The sequence below is a fragment of the Sarcophilus harrisii genome, chromosome 2, assembly GCF_902635505.1.
Source record: "Sarcophilus harrisii chromosome 2, mSarHar1.11, whole genome shotgun sequence".
Taxonomy (NCBI): Eukaryota; Metazoa; Chordata; class Mammalia; order Dasyuromorphia; family Dasyuridae; genus Sarcophilus; species Sarcophilus harrisii.
In genome coordinates this window covers 356,199,459-356,213,796 of record NC_045427.1, presented here as the reverse complement: position 1 = coordinate 356,213,796, position 14,338 = coordinate 356,199,459, and the positions used below count along the sequence as shown (strand labels likewise).

Sequence of the window (14,338 nt, the reverse complement as noted above, 5' to 3'; positions counted from 1 at the left end):
ATGGGCAAGTGATAAATATGAGGCTAAAGAAGGCTCCAGCCCTGAAACTTAAAAAACAATTTGTTTCTCCACATCACAGTGACTCTTTCATTAGTTAGAATTCCAGAAAGAAACACAACAGAAAAAAAGATTCCTCAAAAACAAACCAAACAAAACTGAAGACAAAACAAAGAAAACCAACAAGTATAATTCACTTAGAGATGGACAGGACAGAGGAGAAAGCAAACCTTTTATTCACCAAGGAACAGATTAAAAAAGGAAAAATAACATCTTGGAAAAGTACTATAAATTACTCAAGGTTAAGAGGTTAGATTAGGGCTGGAAGAAGGGCCAGGAAGGATTCCTAGCTAGCCTAGGAAGGAAAAGAATGAAAAGAGAAAAAATAAAAATAATAGTAAAGAGTTAGATAATTAAGTAAACTCAAGAAACTTGGGATTAAGGAAGGAAAATAAGTGAAAAAGAGAGAACTTCTATAAGACCAAGATCAAACTATGAGAAAGTTCAACTTAAATACTAAGTTTCTGATTTTTTCTGTCATGTACTGCTTTTTCCTTTCCTTTTCTTTCTTCCCTTAAGATTATCAAAAGAAATCCCAAACTTCCTTCAACTACTTCTGTGGTCCTAGAAGACATAAAGATTTTGTCCACCCTCTATTCCTATCATAGAAGGTAAGCACATCATCATCATTACTTTGCTCAAACATATTTACCTTTATTGGTTTTGCACTTTTTGGTGGATGAGCCTAGTAATGGCATAGCTGGGTCAAAGAATCAACAGTTTAATGACTTTTGGGGTGTAGTTCCAAGTTGTTCTCTAGAATAGTGGACCAATTCATAGTAGTCCACTTGTGTACACAGTGTATAAGTGTGCCTGTTTAACTGCAGCTCCTTCAATAATTGTCATCTTCTACTTCTGTTATCTTTGCTAATCTGTTGAATGGAACCTGAATGTTGTTTTCATTCACATTTCTCTAATTATTAATCATTTGGAGCATTTTTTCTCTTTGATGTTTTTGGTAGCTTGTATTTCTTTCTCACAAAATTACTTGAGCGATATGAACTTTTCTACTACTGCTTCCAAGTGTAGCACTCTTTTCTCTTAAGAATTTAAACTTGTCCCTTCAACATTCACCACAAATGACAATATTTCTGCCCTCATGCATGTATAAAGCTGTTTTGGTAGAAAATGATGCCTCTTAGGCATCCTTCCCTCCACTGTTCAGTGCCCATACATGAGATATGATATTGAATATAGGAAAAACTACAGTATTGTTACCAACTGGTTTAACAACATGGAGAATATATGGCACCATAATGCCTATTGAGCTCTATATGGCCCCTGAAACACACCCTGTCCACAGAAGCCTTCCTGAAACCTAAGCTCATAGAAAAAAGATGGTGCAAATTAGGTTCAAAACCTTCAACATTGCATTCATGTATACTGCCATCCAGGCTTTGCTGTCACTGTCCCCTAAATTCCCTCTGTCCTTCCCTCCATAGTATATCTCCACTCATACCACTGATATTGTGATAGACTGAAGATGGTGCGACCTATACTCTGCCTAGGTTATATGCTCTTCATCATGCCATCCTCCAACTAGATCTGACTGGCCAGGACATGGCTGACTACCTCATGAAGATCCTGACAAGAGAAGCTAAAGCTTCACTATCACAACTGGGGGGGGAAAAAAAATGCAGGAAAGCTGTGTTGTGTGATCCTAGCAGGAGATGGCCACTGAAGCATCCAGCTCTTCTCTGGGAAATAGCTATGAGCTCCCTCACGGTCAAATTATCACCACTGGCAATGAGAGATTCAGATGCCCAGAAGCTCTCTCCCAACCATTTCTTAGATATGGAATCTTGTGGAATTCATGAAATTGTCAACTCAATCACAAAATGTGATGCTGATATCTGTTAAAGATCTATATGCTAATACTACATTGTCTGGTGACACACCACCACATAAGCAGATATTACTGAGAGGATGCAAAAAAGATTACAACCCTAACCTCCAGAACAGTGAAAATTGAGATCATTGCCCCATGAAAACACAAATAACTCCATTTAGATTGAAGACTCCATTCTGCTCTCCATTTCTACCTTTTATTAGATATGATGAACCAGTAAGCAGGAGTATGATGAATTTGGGCCCTCCACTGTACACTGCAAATAGTTCTAAATGGGCTTCTAATGTACTTTTTTGTTTTTTTCCTTTTTTGTCAAAGGGCGTGACATGATTTATTGCCTCCCCAAATGAGATTTTTTTTGCATTGCTTTGCTTTTTGGAGACTGATTCATAATTTAAAAACTGGAATGATGGTGATCAGAGCAGTCTAAGTATGTTGGAAGCAAAAATAACCAAAGTTCTAGAATGTGTCCTTTTAGGACTTTGTACATTTTTATTAAAAAAAAAAATTCTAAATATTATACAATTCATTGTTTATAGGGAATTACTACTTGCCTATATAAAAGCCCTGTTATATGCAAAAGCTATTTAACATAAATTCAGACAAGGGAGAGGGAAGCAGTACTATTGCTACATGCAAATTATGTAATCTTAAAAAAAAAAAAAAAAACTTTTTGCATCTTTTGCCTTAAAACTTGTTCCTTTTTAAATAGATGTGAAAGGAGCTTTTTATAGTGTCCTTCGGAGTTACATGAGATTAGTGCCAGTACTTAGAGGAAAGAAAGAGCTTTACTTGTGTGTTGACTTAAGATCAATTCAATAAAAAGTAGACAAGTTTAAAAAAAAAACTGGAGGGGGGGGGGAGGGAATAAGAAAATTGCCTATTCATATTCTTTGATTGTTTACCTGTATGGGAAGACTTCTAATAATTAGTTACTTAAATTTTAGATCAGAGATTAGTGAGACTTGCTGCAAAAAATTTTCCAGCTATTTCCCTTCCCATTTTAACTGCATTAGATTTGTTTTTGCTAAAACTTTTCAATTCTATATAATCAAAATTGTCCATTTTGTTTCCTATAATTCTACAGCTCATGAAATTACAAAATATTTTCCTATCCATAGATGTGAAAATTATTTTTTTCCTTGCTCCAATAATTTATGTCATCTACGCAGCTAGTCAGTACAACAGAGAAAAATCTGGGCTCAAACTCTACCTCAGATATTTACTAGTTGTGTGACCCTGGGCAAGTTATTTAATATACAACGTCTCAGTTTCCTCAACAGTAAAATGAAAATAATAACAACACCTACCTCTCTGGGTTGTTGTGAGAATTAAACAAGAAAATATTTCCAAAGTACTTAGCACAGTACCTGGCACAAAATAGATGTTATATAAATTATTCCCTTCCCTTTTATATCCAAGTCATGTATCCATTAGGAATTTATCTTGGTGTATGATATAAATAATCAGTCTATATCAAATTTCTACCAAACTACTTTCCAACTTAATTATATAAAATTATGGATTTTTACAAAAACAATACTATCCAACTAAAATAAGAAAAATTATTAAATATTTTTTGATATACAAACTACATAGGGACTAACATAGACATAGACATAGAAGATCTAAAGTCATTTTCAATAGATATGGAACCAAATGATATAAAGAAATGTTCTAAATGCATATCAACATAACAAAGATTATTCTAAATTATAAATAAATGATATAGAGTAGAATAAACAGAACCAGAATAAAATACACATGACTAAAAGAATATAAATGAAAAATATAAAAAAGTTCAGTCGGATTAAGTGTTAGGACTAATTTCTATAGCAAGCAACACAGAAAGCCAATGATGAAATACACTTCCCTCTCAAAAAAAGAAAGTAAGATGTGATAGAGATGAAATGTGGTATACATAATCTGATGAAATCACTTTTTTTTTTTCAAAAATTCTTGTTGTAAGCAAAATTCCAATAGGGTTGATATAATCTGTCAAGGTATAAAAAGGATAGAGAGAAAAGTGATAAAGGTTATTAAAGGTCTCCTATCCAAGACACAGGGAATAAATAAATGCACATGTACACACAGAGATAGCCAATTTTCAAAAGAAGCATAAGTTATCAATAACCACATGAAAAAAGTGCTTCAAATCATTATAATTATAGTAGTGAAAATTAAAGTAACTTTGATATTATTCTTCACACCTATCAAAGAGGCAACAGGCTCATTAATGTGGTGCTGGCGAAATTATGAATTGGTCTAACCATTCTAGAAAGCAATCTGGAATCTGCCCAAAAATTTACTCAACTGTGCATACCTTTTAATTCAGTAATACTACAATTAAGCAAGATGTCAAGTCTTACTGATTCTACTTCCATGATATAATTTCCATCTGTCCTCTTTTTTTGTATTCACAATCCTGCTCCTCTTCCCTGCCTTCCAGTTTTAGACCCTTATCACCTTTTGCCACTATTATAATAGCCTACTAATGGTTTTACTGACTCTCCATCTCTCCCCAGGCCAAACCATTACAAACTAGCCAAATTGATGTTCCTAAAGCACAAGTCACTCAACTAACTGCTCCAGAAGACCCATTGTTTCCCTCTAGTCTCTAAGGTAAACTATAATCCTACTATCCCCAAATAAAAGTCCCTCCTAATAACAAAAAAAAGTATAATGAAACAGACAAACACACTGGCCCCCTTTGAAATGGTATATTTCACTACCTCTGACAAAAAGTGGGAGACATGATTAATCTTTTGAAGTCCTGATTGATCCCTGTTCAGAATTCTGAGATCTTTCAAAGTTCTTTTCCTTTACATTACTGTGGTCATTAAGTGAACGAATGACTGAGAAGACACTTATTAAAATTCATACTACATGCAAAGCATTGTGGTAGGTGCTAGAGACAAAAATAAAAAGTCAAAATACGTTAAGGTAGTTCTCTTGATTCTGCTTACTTAATGTTGCATCAGTTTGCTTCCCAACTTCTTCTGAATCCATCATTTTTATCATGTTTTATAATGCAATAATATTCCACTACATTGATACAATAGCCATTGCATTTAGCCATTCTCTAACTGCTGGATGTATCATTTTGATAACCCACTGGCTGTAAGGAAACAATCTACTTTTCCATTTTCCTTATTACATTTATAATTCTTCAGATAGTTTTACAAACAACACTTACACTGCCTACCTCACAGAATCACAAAATTTTTGAATAGGAAGGAACATCAGCAACCAGCTAGACTAAGCCACACACACACACACACACACACACACACACACGGAATTCTTATAATAATTCATTTGACTACTGTTCATATTACTTCTCTTTGAAGACTTCTAATGAGGAAGAACATACCACTCCATTCCATTTTGGAACAGTTCAAATTGTAAAACTTTTCCCTAATAAAAAAGCTTAAAACTGTCTCTTTGCAATTTCCATTACTGGTTCTGCTCTGAGGTCAAATATAGCAAGTCTAATAACTCTTCCATAAAATGATCCTTTAAATAGTTTTTTTAAATAAGAAAATGAAAAGTTATTTAGTAAACACTATACTTCCAGTTTCTTTGCTAAATATGATATGAATTCTAATACAAAATGTTTGACAGTCTGTATCTTCAAATAACTTACATTTTAAGAGAAGGAGTAGGGGGAGGACTGGTGTCCAAGAATGGGAATTTTTGTCCGAGAAGTCACAAAGACAGAGACTTGATTTACAAAGCAGTCGACATACTCTTTCCAAAAGCAATGCTACCACTATTTTGATCACCATGCTCAGTAATTTATGACTGATTTTTTTTTGAGACATATCTGAATGGGGGGGAAAAAAAAAAGATGAGTCTTTGTTTCAGGGAGAGACTTGTGGTCATAAATACACTTTGCAATTTCCCAATGGCATAAAGTGCTTAGCACAAAATAAATGGCTGTACTCCTCCTAATTCATTCTGGGTCCACTTGATACTCATCTGCAGCCATAATTCACTCTCCTCTGAGTACCCCATCTTTCCTCTCAGCCTCCTCTTCTCTAGGATAAACATACCCAATTCCTTCAACCTAAACCCACAGCTCTTTATATGAGAGAGATTCAAGACCTTTCACCATCCTGGTTGTACTTTGAACGATCTCCAGCTTATCAAAGTTCTCCTTAAGCTGTGATACCTAGAATCAAACATAGCATTTCAGATTTGGTCCAAGCCAAAAGGGCTGTTCTGAGAGAAATGCTGCATTAAACATAACACACTTGATTATATATTCCTGTTATTATAGAACTCAAACTACTAAAAACAAGCTTTAGAAATTAAATTTTACTGAACACAAAATTTTGAAATTAATAATAGTTTTAAGTTAATGAGTAAAAGCATATACAAAATTCACCCCCCCCCCAAAATATTAGGCTTAACATTTTTCACAACAAATTAAAGGAAAAGACCATGATTTTTCACATTAAAGAAAGAAAAGCCTTAAAAAATACTCATATTAGACTATAAGCTTTTTGTATAGGTACCAGTTTTTTTCAAAAGTCTCAAAACCAAAATATCTTTCAGATAAAAAGATTAAACTCTTCTTTATATGAAGTTAAAGATTTTTAATCATTGCCAGGACAATGAAACAATGTATAACAGCTACTTGCCTTAGAAAGTTTATTTCCACCAAATAAAAAAGGATGTTTATTTCATTGATTTTTATTGCCAGCATTCCTTCTGGATAGTAAAAGTTTTGTGAGCTGATAAACTTTTGTACCTATTGCAATGTTGGCATGACTAATGGCATTACTACTCAACAAATTCACATGAATTATTAATCTAATAATGACAGAGTAAAATCTCATAAAATACCAATAAAATGTTGCAAAATACTGTACAAAGAGACCAAGAGCAGAAATCAAGAGATCTAGGTTTAGTACAGGTTCTGCCAATAGCTGTGTAATCCTAAATCATTTTATCTCCTAGACTCGTGTTTCCTCAATGTAAAATAAATTGGCTAAACTAAATTATCTCTAAATTCTCTTCTAGAGCTGACAGTCTATATTCTATAGTTCTAAATTCAAGCCTAGAAAACAACTCAAGAAAGTAGTAAAATTATTACAATAATTGTCTCCAGGACAAAATATTTTTTTAAATAAATTACCAATAATGTTGTGAGATTTTAATCATACAATATTACAAATTACCAAAATTATCATCAGTATTTCTTCTTCCCCAAAAAAATGTTACTGGAGGGGAAACAAAAAAAAAAACAAAAAAGGAAAGTGTCTAGGAAAGTTCCTAGACACTACAAAATAAGTAATCCTTTACACCAAAATACATAAAATAAAAATTATTTTAAGAATTCAAATTTTAATTTAAGAATTAAGAATTTAATAATTCAGAACTTGAATTCAAATTGTTGAAATGCTTTTAGAAAAATTACACAAAATAGGCTTGATTAAAGATATGTCAAAGCTCAATGGTATCATCATGTAATAGCAATACCTTAAAATTCACATACTATAGTCCTTCTCTAAATTATTTTGACAATATTCTCAATTCAATCAATCAATAGGCATTTAGTATGTCCTTACTATGTGTCAGGCAGTGTGTTAAGCACTAGAGATACAAAGACAAAAATATAGCCCTTGCCCTCAAGAAGTTCACATTCTAACTAAGGAAACAATATAGACATAATCACAATCAATACAGTACAAATGGAAAATTATCTCAAAGGAATGGCACTAATAAAGGCCAAAGGTGAAAATACTCCAGAAATCGATATCCAATGATGAATTTTTAAAGGAAGTCAGCACTAATGAATCAGTGAAAATCATTAATGCACTTTGATCCTTAGACAATTCACTGACCAAATATTTTTTGAGAAAAGAAAGTTTTAAATAACTGTGCCTATAACAAGCTTAGACTTACAGTTTCACTTGCAGTTATAAAAATAACACTTCCTGCATTTGGAATAATCCATTATAAGCTGAGAAAGTGATTATTTAAAATGGCAAAAATCTTCATCTTTTTTGATCTTTGAACTTGAAGAGAAAGGAATTCACTATATAATCTATAATCTAATTTAAATTTTTGTAGAACATCAACAACTAAAACGGCAAAATTGTGGAAAAATTCTATTTTGATAATTAGGTATTTATTAAAGGGGGAAAACATTATCCAAGAAACTCACTTATTTTCATTAATATACAAATGTGTATTTCTTGTCCTAACATGATTTCATTAGTATTAAATTTACATTTCAAAAGCCTTTTATACCTTAGTAGACAATTTTCATGAGCTATTTATGGCTTTACACAGTGCTTAATATATGTTTACTGAATTTAATTGGCCAAAACAAAAACCTTATATCATTTGATTGACAACCTTCAGGTGGATAGCCTACTGCAGTAGAGCAAAAATATATCTTAAAAGACACTAATGCATTGTTGGTGTTGTGAATTGATCCAACCATTCTGGAGGACAATGTGAACTATGCTAAAGGACTGAAAAACTATATATACCCTTTAATCCAGCAATTCTACTACTGAGTCTGTATCCCAAAGAGATCTTACAAGATTACAAGAGGGAAAAAGATCCACATGCACAAAAAAGTTTATAGCAGCTCTTTTTGTGGTGACAAAGAATTGGAAAATGAGTGGATGCCCATCAATTGGGGAATGGCTAAATAAGTTACAGTATATGAAAATGACTGAATAGCAGTGATCAATAGTTCATTATTGATGAATAGGCTGATTTTAGGAAAGCCTGAAAAAGATTTACATGAACTGATACTGAGCAAAGCAAAAAGAACCAGGAAAACATTGTACACAGCAATAGTAAGATTATGTAATGATCAACTATGATAAACTTAGCTATTCTCAGCTAGATATTCACTGAAGATATTCAGTGATTCAAGGCAATTCCAATGCCATCTGCATCCAGAGAAAGAGAACTATAAAGACTGAAATCAAGGCATACTATTTTCATCTTTTTTTTTCTTCTGTTTTTATTTTCCCCATTTATCAGGTTTTTTCCCTTTTGTTCTGATTTTTCTCTCTTCACAAGGAAATATGTAAAAAAAAAAAAAAAATCAATGTATCTATACAATCTAAAAATTTTTTTTAAAAGGAAGGAAGAACTCCCAAAAAATACCCTCAATATCCATGATAATAACATTAAAGATGGATTATTTCTAATGGCTTTCCAGTTCTCAAATAGGGATTTGGGAAAATAAAAGGTAAGAGAGACTTTAGTTCCTTTAAGAGGACCATCTACTTCAACTCCTTAATTTTAGAGATAAAGAAATTGAAGCACAAAAAAAAAAAAAAAAAAAAAGTAAAGGTTAATTACAAAAGGTGGCAGAGCTGAGCTTTGACAAATTTGTATTTCAATTTACAAGGTAGACCATATATTTTCAAATTAGTCACTGTAATAAAACAAGTCAATTTTAGAGTTTGATTTCCAAGGCCAATAGCTTTTTAAGGGTCTATTTCAAATACAGTAAATATAAATAAACATATAAATCTTTTGGTTTTTTGAAACAAGTGTAAAATAGTAATACAAAACACTGCTTTTAAACATATGTCCTCTAAATATAAAATTTATAGCTTTGATGTAGCAATATGTTTAGGGACTTTCAAATAAGAATATACTTTGAAGAAAGATATAATTAAGACTAATCTTCATAAATATTGGTTTAAATCCATCTTAATTTAAAATGAACAGAGAAATCTATTTTCAATGAATACTTTCATACAACAGGATGAAACTGCAATAGAATAGTAAATTAATAAATGTAGGAATACCTTTAAAAGTTCATTCAATACTCTAAAGACTACTGTATCCCTCTTCTGTGAAGAGTAGGTTTACCTTAGAATTTCACTTCTGCTATTTGTTAGAAAAATCAATTGAAGATATTTCTTACTCTGATTTTTGAAGAGATGATAGGATCAAAGATGAAGCTAGAAGTAACCTCAAAGGTCAATTAATCTAACAAGCTCATTTTACAGATGAGGAAATTGGCCTAGGAAAGTTAAATGATTTGACAAAAGTCACATAAGGCAGTACAAGCAGAAGAGAAAGAACAAGTAAGATGTGTAAATATTAAGGGGAGAGATCACAAAACATTAGAAATAGCCTTATGAGAGTTCATCTAATCAAGACCCCTCATTTTATAGTTGAGGAATATATTACAAGGAGGAAAAATAACACAGAAAAAAGACATAGATCAGAAATAAGCATGCCTGTCATACAAATAAAAAGAAGTGCTTGCAATATAAAAGGATTTGTGATAAAGACAAATTTGTCAAAGCAAATGGAATCTTGAGAATTGGGTTAATGACTAGAATTTACATCATAGGCCAATGTTTTTTTAAAAATCTCTAAAGAAAATTTTTAATGCCAAATTAGAAAACACAGCAACATTAGCTGCTCTGCTCTCTGTGTTGGGGCCATATAATTTACATGTTCAATCAATGTGGACTAGTAAATAACTGATCATTTGATTAAAATGTTCAATTCAAGATCAACAAGAAGCCATCATCGAGTGCTCCCAATATGGCATACAATTTAACAGTTTGTCGTAGCAGAGTTTATAAAATAGTATCTTTTACAATCTTTGTTTTCTTACTATGGTTTGTTTGTTTTTTTGTTGGTACCAACATCCATTATAGATCAATAGGTAAACCTCTTAAGTTTGAAGAGATCAGGAAAAAAGTAAATCACCAAAAATCTGACAATGAAATAAACATCCAATAACCAAATTCTATTACAGAAGATAAATAAATATGACACTAATAATCTCTAATATGGTTTTTTCTCTAAAGTCCTGATGTAATGAGGCAAGCTGCAATTTTTTTTAAGTCTATGAAAGAAAAGGAGGACACTTTGGTTACAATACAATATCAATTTTTTCAGTAAAATTATGAGTAGAAAAGCCTCTAAATATTAGTTGGCTTACTTAAAAGGGTAAAAAATTGTTGAGATATCACATTAGGAACTAACACATTCAATACTAATTCTAACTATAAAATACTGATAGCAATCACTTTCATCTTATTAATTTAATTTGCTTGTAATACTGTTAAAATAAAATTGATCTGAAAATGAAATTTTTTAAATGCAGGGTTACATTACAGGAAATAAACAACAGTAAGCATTCTTTAGAATCATTCAAGAATATTTACTTCAAGAGTTCCACCAAAGTTGTATTTAAAGTGAAGGGGTCTGCCGTGCTGCTGAAGGGAATAAGAAATCCACTATGAATTTTTAATAAGGTTGAAGATGTGATTAAGAACAACTTGTCCTGATCATTTCAACACTTTAACAATTTTTGATGTTGGTGGTATGGGTATTTCCTCTAATAACAAGCTCATAATCCCTCTTCAACTTTGTAGAAAAGTTTTCAAAAGTTTAAGGTCAAAAATATTTATTATGAGCCTCTGAATTCAGCTGATTTTCAAACAAGAGAGAGACAGCTGATCACTATTTAATTCGAATAGGGTAACAGATACGGATTTAGAAAGGACCTTCGAGGCCATCAAGCCCAACCCCTTCATTTTTCAGATCAGAAAACAGGAAGAGTTTAAATTCTTCACTCAAGCTCACACAGCTATCATGTCTGAAGCAATACTTGAATTTACATCTTCCTAACTTTAAGACCAGTGCTCTTATGCCATCCTACCTACTCAAAATGCCTTTCTCCTCATGAGAAAACTACTCCAAACTTGTATCCTGATGGTATAACCTTCAAAAATCCAGGGCCATGTATCTCAATACCATGAAAACACAATGGAACAGAAGTTTAATAAAGAGATGAAAGCTGCACTCAAAGAGGTATAGAAGCTTTCTATCACTGCACAAAGTGATAAGAATTTGGATTGAAAGGGTAATGAAAATGGTGGCAATGGGATGATGCCCTCTTCTCTACCCCCTAAAAAAGGCTATTTCAAGGTAGAAGTCAAGAGGAAATTAGAACTTAAAAGTTGTCTTCAATCTTTCTTAAGAGTAGTAAATGAATATATGTCTAACTGCCACAGAAATATTTTTAAGACCTGATAAAAGCACCCTTCTTTGCTGTCTGAAACAAAGGGACAAGATCAGATAACATCTTAAGGTCCTTTTTAGATCTAGATGCTTTTAGCTCTATAATGCTAGTGATCTACAATGATTTATGAGATTTTTTTAATCACTAGTCTATTTTTCCCCATAAATAAACTTCATGCAAAAAACACCAACATAAAATGAAATAATACAATTATTTTTCTGGGCAAGCCTAATTACTCCTTATTAAGGGGAAAATATTCAAAGTTCTTTCTTAAAAAAAAAAAATCCTGTCACTTCACAAAATTTTATATTTAAAAACATGATTTGTAATCTGCTACCTAAAAATCAATAAAAATTAACCAGAAAACTGATGAATAATATACTATATAGATCAAGATAAAGTGAGATACAAAGTAATATCAATTCTCTACCAAAAAACTGTAAAGATGAGATACAACTTCAGGATTCCTGGTTTCAGATCCAGCATTAAAAGGAAGGGAAAGGGAGGGAAGAGAAGAGAAGCGGGAAGAGAAAGGACAGAGGAGGGAATGAGGGAGAGACAGGAAGAAAGAAGGAGGGAAGGGGGAAGGAAGATTGAATACTGTAAAATATAGAACAAACTTGGTTCTAAGTAAGAGATAGCAATGTCTTCTAAATCCATCCTTATTTTTCAACTCAAACTGTCCTCTCCAAAGTTATCAATTATCTCTTCATTACCCAATGTATTGCCTTTTCTCAATCCTCATCTTTTTTGAGCTGTGTAGCATTTGTTCCAGATACATTTCACACTCTGGCTTTTCATGAAGCTGCTCTCTCTTGGTTATTTTCTTATCCTTATTTCCTTTCTTTAGTAGCCTCTTCATCTCCACTACCTGTGGTATCTACTAAGGTTCTATCTTCCCCCTTCTCTTTTGATTCTATACTCTCACACATCTCTTCATTTTCCATGGATTCAATAATCACCTCTATCCTGATGATTTCCAGATCTATATATCCAGCCCTGGTCTCTAGAAATTATGTATCTAACTCTTAAACATCTTGAATTGGACATTGTGTAAATACTTCAAACTCAACATGTCCAAAACAGAATTCATTGTCTTTTATCCCTACATTTTTGCCTCTTACAAACTTCCCTATCATTACCAAGGGAACTATTATCCTCCCAGAAATACAGACTTGTAACCTTGATGCTATTATTTTGTGTTCTTTACTTCAACTCATCCCACAAATCTAAACTTTTACCAAGTGTTAATTGTTTATACCTTCACCATCATTTCATGTATGTATTCAAATATCATTTTGGTTTAAGTCCCACTCCAATCCATCTTCCAAATTGCAAAGTGAGTTTTCTAATGAAAAAATCCCACCCTTTCCCAAACCAATAAATTCCAGTGGTTTCCTATATAATAAAGTATAAATTTCTCTGTGTGGCATTTGAAGTTCTTCATCTCTCTGCCCCTTTATTATTTATTACCTATTATATTTTACTATCCTCTACAAACTCTACAATCTAGCTACACTGGCCTAATTTCAGTTCTTTAGTTCTCCTTTTTCTGATTCCTTGCTTTTCACTATTTTCCATATGTGGGATGCTCCAGCACCTTCAATTCTACCTCTTAGTTTCTGTAGTTTCCTTCAAGATTCACCTCAAATTCCATCTTCTACAGGAGGCCTTTCTTGGTCCTCCCATTACTATCTTTCCCTTTCAAATTACCTTCATATATTCTGTATATATCTTTTATCTACCTAAGTGCTTACAGGCTGAGAAGTAGAAAGAGAGCTGGATCTAGGATCAGGAAGTCCTGAGTTCAAATCCAACTGAGACAATTACCATGTAACCCTTATTCAATCTGATTCAGTTTCTTTATCTCTAAAATAGGAATCGTAATTATACCTACTTCATAGGATTGTGTATGAATGAATGAGATTTTACCAATAAAGCATTTAGTATAGTATCTGGCCCAGACACTGCAAATCCCTTTCCCATTAAAATGTATGTTTTTTTGAGATTTGCAACTGTTTTTCGCCTTTCTTTGTATCTTTAACACTAAGCACATTGCTTAGCACATCTAAAATGCTTAATAAATGCTTACTGATTGGCACCTCCTCCACATTGCAGAAGTCAAAGTTCATGAATGTGGAATATTACATGTAACACAGAATTGTTCAATGCACTGATCAGTTCTGTCAAAAAATAATTTTCTCTTCTTCCTCTTTTCAGAAAAATTTACTGTAAGAGATTATTTAATGGAAGAGGAAGAGATGTTCAATGCATTGATCAGTTCTATCAAAAAATAATTTTCTCTTCTTCTTTTCAGAAAAATTTACTATAAGAGATTATTTAAATAAGGAAAGAATGAAGAAGGGAAGAGGAAGAGATACAGGGGGAAATCTAGGTTATAT

At 32.5% G+C, this 14,338-nt stretch overlaps 1 protein-coding gene and 1 pseudogene across 1 annotated transcript in view; one reads left to right on the top strand and one right to left on the bottom strand.

Moving 5' to 3' along the window:
- CDC42BPB (CDC42 binding protein kinase beta) overlaps positions 1-14,338 on the bottom strand; it is a 151,827-nt gene that overhangs the window by 131,841 nt on the left and 5,648 nt on the right. The window lies entirely within an intron of this gene.
- On the top strand, positions 1,232-2,029 carry LOC116421568 (annotated as a pseudogene).